We start from the raw sequence: 7,500 nt of genomic DNA, 5'->3' as shown, positions 1-7,500 counted from the left end.
AGACCACTGTGACGGGACTGATCATCATCATGGTTGATGACTGACTGGTCCAGAGTTTTAAAGAAAGAGGAATTTCTGGTAACTGTGCGATTCTCGTTCTGAGCAGTAATCATGCTGCCTTTCTTATCCACAACAGTCAAAGGGGTAGGGTCGCAAACAGTTGCACCTTTAGACGCAGTAAATGGTCTCGTCACTTTCTCCAGGTGAGATAGTGCTGGGTGTCACATAGACCTTGCTGTTAGCATGAGCCTTGAACTTGGATTTCTGCGAGAAATCGCCCTTGTGGACGATCTCCGACACAGGGTCAACGAAGTTGGTCTGTGGTAGCTTGTTACGCACAGGACATTTCAGTAACAATACTGCTGGGGCCACACCAGTGGTTTGATGAGGAGAGGTGCGATAGTTTCTCAGAATCGCTTGCAGTTCCTTTCTCCAGTTCCTTCCTTCCACTTTAGCGGCTTTAAGACACTTCTTCAGTGTTTTCACGAATCTGTCCACCTCACCGTTGGCCCTAGGCAAAAATGGGGTTACCTTGCGGTGCTTGAAACCAAGCGCATGAGCAAACTTGGCAAACTCGTCTCCGCTGAAAGGTGGACCATTGTCTGATCTAACAATCTTGGGAGTTCTGAATGTAGCAAATAGCTGATCTAACTTAGGTATGACAGCACTAGCGGACGTTGACGACACTGGTTCTACTAACGGGAACCTTGAGTAATCATCAACCAGTAGAAGTAGGGTTTCACCCTCAACATGCGCAAAGTCAATGCTTACCTCATCAAATGGGCTGTCAGGAAGAGTTGATACTTGAACAGGCTCTCTAGCGTACACTGGGGTTACAATTTGGCACGGTAAACAGGCCTTGACCTTAGCTTCAACCATCTTGTCCATGCATGGGAACCACACCTTTTCTCGCAGGAGGGCCTTAGTTTTAACTATGCCCAAGTGACCTTCATGGGTGATGTCAACAATTCGTTCTTGTAGTGCAGCAGGAACTACTAAACGATCCGATTTTAACAGGACAGTGTCAGTGCAGGTTAACTGCTCCTTGACTTGCTCATAGCGGGATAGCTCACATAATGATACACCAGGTGGCGCCTTATACCAGCAACCAGATTTCATTGCAGATATAACCGCTTGTAGCACTGGATCCGTTGCGGTTGCAGATTCTACCTCAGACAATGTTACAGCTTTTAGTACTGCATTTCTTGTAATAAAAGAGATGTGGTCTTCAGACTCGATTTCATAATTGTGAGACTCCAAGTCTTCTACTGGGTGTCTCGAAGCGTAATCTGCTGGGTTTGAGGCACCAGGGCGATATTCTACTGTGAATCGGTACTGCTGTAGCTCCATGAGCCAACGTTCTATCCTGGCAGACGGTTTAGAGGTGGGGTTGTTAAACAAGGAAACCAGGGGTTGATGGTCTGTGATTACTTTAAATTCCCCTCCATAGATGAACAAGTGAAAGAGCATTACAGCCCAGTAAACTGACAAAGCTTCACGATCAAATCTGTGGATATCTAGCTTGAGTTGGTGTCAGTGGAGAACTGGCATAATGTAAAGGTGTCATTTCATTAGTCGAAACATCTTCCTGGGTCAGGACAGCACCTAAACCAATGGGACTACCATCGATAAAGATGGAAGTAGGTTTCTTTGGATCAAATTATCCAAGAGTAGTCTTGGTAGATAGTGCCGCTTTTAGGCGTTCGAATGATGACTGTTCTTCCTCAGTCCACTGCCACTTCACTCCATTACAGGTCAGCTGTCGAAGAGGCCTGGTGATTAGTGCAAAATTCTTGATGAACCTAGAGCAGAATGCAGCTGAGCTAAGGAGGCTTCGTACTTCAGATAAATTGGTTAGTGGCACAACATTTTGAAGAGCTTCAACCTTTTTAGGGTCAGGTGACATGCCCTGTTCAGAGAACACATGGCCAAAGAAGAGCATAGTGGGAACTCGAAACTGACACTTAGGTAAGTTTATTGTCAGACCACTCTCCTGGAGTTGACGGAACACTTGTCTCAGATGTCGGTCATGAGTGTCTTGGTCTGTGCCCCCAAAATAGATGTCATCACTGATGTTCTTGACGCAGGGTATGCCACGGATTGCATTACCCACCTTCTTTTGGAAGATTTCTGCTGCGCACGAGAGACCAAAATTGAGACGTTGGTATTGGAACAGTCCAACGTGTGTAGAAAACGTGCTCAGTGCTCTCGAGTCGGGATGCAATGGGATCTGGTGGTACCCTTGATTTAAGTCGATCTTACTAAACACTTTACAACCGTTCAAGTTCGACACTACGTCATCGATGGTGGGTATGATGTGTCGCTCCCTGATGATAGCTTTGTTTAATGAACGCATGTCCACACAAATTCTATCTCGTTTGGTTTATTCGGCTTGGGCACCACAACAATTGGCGATACCCAAGGGGTGGGGCCTTCTACGCGTTCAATGATGTCATCATTTTCGAGCTGCTTGAGTTTTTCCTCCACTTGTTTTCTTACATGGAAAGGGACTCGGCGATGTGGCTGAGCCACGGGTTTGACAGATTCATCTACATGTATGCGTGCTGGTTCACCTTTGTACTTGCCCATTCCACTGGTTAGATTAGGAAATTCCTTGAGAAAATCTGGGGCATCAGATGGTAGGCTAACAGGAGGTTCGACCGTACTAACAGCTTTAGTAAGATTTAATGCTTGTGAGGTTGTCCAGCTAAGTATGGAGCTTGATGTTTCCACGGATGAACAGCTACCACTGGTGACAGTGGCTCGGAACTTTCCACACAGGGTTAGTGGCTTATCAGAGATGTACGGATACACTGTGGCACTTGTTTCAACCAGTTGTGGCTTTGATTTAAGGCCATCAAAGTCTCTCTTGCTTAAGATATTCACGGTTGCTCCTGAATCTGCCATAATGCGGATTGGTGTGTTCATGATGGTGACCTGAAAGAAAGGCTTGCCAGCTTCGTGTCCCTGTGCACCAACGTTAAAAGTATATTCTTCACTGTTGTCACTATCAACACCGACTAGAGATGACATTTCACTACTCGGAGACTCTTCAACATCTGCAGACCTGACATGGTATTTATCTCTTGATTCTTTGGGTGCGAAGATTTGGACCGATTATTGGGTTTGCCACGACAAACTTTGGAGAAATGGTTCATTTTGCCACAGTTCAAACACTTTTTACCTTGAGCAGGGCTTTCCTTGATGTGGGTAATTTCCACCACATAAACCACACCTATTGTTACGCAATCCAGACTTTGGTAGACCACGAGAATTCTCTTTCTGCTGAACGTCGGTTGCTTTATTTCTACCATAGCCCAGGGCATTGGATTGCTGTTTCTCCATCTCAATGGTCTGTTCGTTGGCGGTTTCCATGGCGCGAGCTACTTTCAATAATTTTTCAAGGTTGAGGCTCTGTTCGATTGCTTTACGTCTCAAGCGAAGCAATAAAGTTCCTCGAATAATCTGCCGCTTCATTTCCAGTTCGGGATCGGCGAACTGACACTTGCGTGCTAACAGCTAGAGACGTGTAAACTCGATAATGTTTTCACCAGACTTTTGCGTTTCCTGACGAAAGACATAGACGTGATAATCCACACACTTTTGAGGCTCGAAATGGTCAGCAAGAGCCTTTACGGCAGTCTTGCATTCGTCACTTCCTTCCGGCGGTTCTGGAACGGTAAGGGTCTCAAACACATCACAGGTTTCTTCTCCCACGTAATGCAACAACATGGCTTTCTTTTGAGATGCTCGGGTAATGTTCATTGCTGTAAACATGTTGTCCAAACGCTTGACATACTTCTCAAAGCGAACGGGTACTGTATCTCTTGGTTGAAGATCAAACTCAGGAAAGGTCGGTAGGTTAACTGCCATTGCAGAGGCTACTGAAGGCTGCGAAGGCGACGTGGTTGATAAAGAATCTGCAGGCATCGAAAACAAGGCTGATCGGTATGATTTTCCGGTTGATTTAACACTTTAAACGCAAAGATTTCCGTTTTCGATTACTTGCATCCCATCCTCGTCGACATTTGTGATGTTTTGAATGGATTTCAAAACAGGATGCAAATGATTAACAACGATTTAATAAACAGTTGCAAGAAATCGTGTTACAGCATAGGTGGACGCCATGATCGTTCTGTTCAATATATCCCATAGGTCCTAGCGAACATCCGGTATCAGTAACTACCGGTTTATATGAACATTACAGATAGGTATGCAAATTAGCTTTGTTGATATCACAGGATTGACACTGTGAAAGGTTAAGTGTTAACCCATTGACCCATGGGAGTAAGACTTATACTTGTCAACGGGGGCACCCTAAAGCACCCAAGGAGTCAATGGGTGAACCAGTCAAAACTAAGTCCCCTTCATTAAGGAAGTGAATTTCTTCTCACTTGAAATAAACATGTGAGGCTTTTTTCCCTTAATTTCATGTGTTTTTACATTGGTAAATAAGGTGGCTGGAGGACATGTTGACATGGCAACAGGTGGGGATCAAGGAGGCTCTATCAGGATTCCTTCAGCAGCATGTGGCATTGTGGGATTGAAACCCACATATGGTCTAGTTCCATACACAGGCATTATGCCAATAGAGTTCACCTTGGATCATACGGGACCCATGTGCCAGACTGTTTATGATACAGCTTTAATGATGGAGGTAGGAATAGAGATGTTGTTCAATAAATGGTGTAGGACTGGCACCAGTGCATTTTTTGTGATAGTAGGCTTCAAAAAGACAACCTTTTGTGCTGACAACATTGCTTTTCTTTTTTTATTATTATAATGGTAGTAATCTACTCTTGGTTGGCACTTGTTTCACATGTACAATGTACATGTACCTCCGAGATGGGATCTGTTGCTATTCAGGACATGCAAGTCAACTGGATATGGGCAGGAGCCCATCTGGAGCCTACAACTCTACTGTGTTCTTGCAACGGCGTTTTCACAAGTAAGGTTATTTTTAGATTGAATTTCCCGCTAATTAGACTCCCACAGGAGCCCGATGACCAATTTCAAGAAATTAAGCTGACGTCATAGGGTCACCGAACCGGAACTGCTTTTGTTTTTTGACCTAATTCATGGGAAGGGCTAGTCTAAAAATAAACCTACTTGTGAAAACGCCGTTTCACAGACGCTGTATGGAAGTTGCACGCTCCAGATGGGCTCCTGATATGGGATCTAAAAAAGAATGGGATAGCAAGAGGGAAATCAATTGCTTGCACAATGCTCCAAATCTATAAGGAAGGAGCACAGGGCAATTGATCTGGAGACCTCAGGGTCAAGCGCCATTCTATCCTCTTGAAGTTGTTCCTGGTCATGGTCCCTCAGGTTTACTAACTTTTCAGCTGTGCTTTTGAACAAAAAAGTTATGTTGTATCATTGATCATGTTTCAATCACGCGCACTTACACAGAGACAATTAAGACCAATGTACAGTACATGTACTGTATGTCCCCCTTCTGAGGACTTTACTGTAACTTAAATCCAAGGCTCCAGATGTGCAAATCCACTATGATTTACTGTTCTGATAGGTTTTGGCAGGGTATGATGATGGACTGGATCCAAGACAACCATGTGATCTGCAAGTTCCAGAGTACACAAAGTTGGTAGGCATTAGTTTGATGACTTTCCGTCCTTTAAATTAGGGTTCATAAATACAGAAATACATGGGCTCATTCTTTCAATCTATCCAGTCAACTACATGTAGATGTTTACATAAAATAAATAGCAGCTGAAAGCATAGTCAACAGGATTAGCCAAACAAAATAGAAAAACTTGTTACAAAGAATAAACAATGCAAGAATAGTTATCAAGATCGGCACCTTGAACAATACAGTTTCCTCACACTCATCCCACTGACATCAATCGTCAATTTGATTTTAGGAAAGCAGTGAGAGTAGTGTTTGGAATCTAATGATTCTTTTTTGGATTTCTCACTAGCTTACAGGAAAGATCGACAATATGAAAATAGGAATCTTAAAGGAAGGATTTGGATTAAAGAGTTCTGAACCAGATGTGGACAAGTTGGTTAAAGAATCTGCTGAATTGTTAGGCACCAAGTGTGGTGCCGTTGTTGAGGAAGTTTCAATCCCAATGCATTCAGATGGTAATTGAAGTTGGTCACAATACAGGAGCAATATTGCCCTTCCTTCCGCAAGTGCATGCGTTTTATCAATCCATCCATCTTCGCATTTCAAACACTGATACTGCCCCCAAAAGTAAAGTGACGCAGATCCAAAGTTCTGAACTGCTGATTTTCAGTTATATTCACTAGTGGCACGCCCCTTTCTTTGGGAAGCAACGCAACATTGAGATACGAAAATTGATAGGAATCGTTTGCTTTCTCTCTGTTAATGATGAACTTAAATTGACGAAGTTCATTTAAGTGTCAAGTCTTCTAGCATTGGGGACACTAAACATAGATATGAAATCAAACATTGGATTTTGAGGAGAGGGGAAAACCGGACATCCCGGAGAAAAACCTCGCAACCAACAAACTCAACCCACATTTGATGCCGAGTATGGGAATCAAACTCGAGCCACATTGGTGGTAGGTGAGTGATTTCACCGCTATGCCAGCAATCCCTCCCCCCCCCCCCCCCCACCCTCACCCCCCGTTAAGTTCTCGCAACTCAAGCTGGATTTTTTTCGTTTCTTCCATATGCAAGGATCGGAAATCTGTGGTGTCATTAGTCAGATTGGAGGTGATCGAATGATGTTGGAAGGGGCTGGTGAGAACCTTGTCATGTAAACACAGAGGAAGATTTTGGGTGCTGATGAATTCAATCACTTATTGCTACCGATAAAAACTACATTCTGCAGGCGCAAACTGCCAGAAAACGGCTGTTTCAGTGGAATCCAAGTCGATTCGTACCCACCCAATTTCAGACAATTTGTACCCAACATATAGTTGATGCTTACAAGCCTATTCAACCTTAACGATTCATGTCCACCCAACCTCCATTCTTGTCATATTTAACGCTACAACTGTTTACCGATGCATCATGCACTGGAGAAGCTACTAATTTCGCTCTTGTCAGTAGCGGCTTAACGGTGATTAGTGCGTTTCGATCCGTGTTTTGTTACTAAGGTATTGAGAATTAAGGAACGAAATGATAGTCTATATGAAATGAATCATATATTGAACTACGGACATATGAAATCAACTGAAGCTATGACCCTCGCACTTATGAACGCAATTTTAGCAATTGCGTAAAGAAGTCCTGCATTTTTCAGGCTTCTCTCCCGGAGGGGAGGGGGGACTCCCATATAAAAAGGCCGGGGTGCTCATCGCAAATTTTGAAAGGAACCCCTAATAGGTACCAAGATCCTCTCTTGTGGGCGTGGCATGAAATTTTTTTTACCCCTAAGAGGTACCAAGTTATGGGTTTTAATTAGACAAAATTTAAAAAAATATTAAATGAAAGGTGTTACAATTGAACCTACTGGGAACTCGGAAAAATACGAGCCCCAGATGGGATTCGAACCCACGACCCTCCGT

General features: G+C 43.7%; 1 pseudogene; it reads left to right on the top strand.

The window, feature by feature from the left end:
* LOC137968913 (amidase-like) overlaps window positions 1-7,500 on the top strand; it is a 24,062-nt pseudogene that overhangs the window by 12,870 nt on the left and 3,692 nt on the right.

Source organism: Montipora foliosa, chromosome 8, assembly GCF_036669935.1.
Source record: "Montipora foliosa isolate CH-2021 chromosome 8, ASM3666993v2, whole genome shotgun sequence".
NCBI lineage: Eukaryota > Metazoa > Cnidaria > Anthozoa > Scleractinia > Acroporidae > Montipora > Montipora foliosa.
Note: the sequence above shows the minus strand (reverse complement) of the source record. Positions and strands in the feature narration are given on the sequence as shown.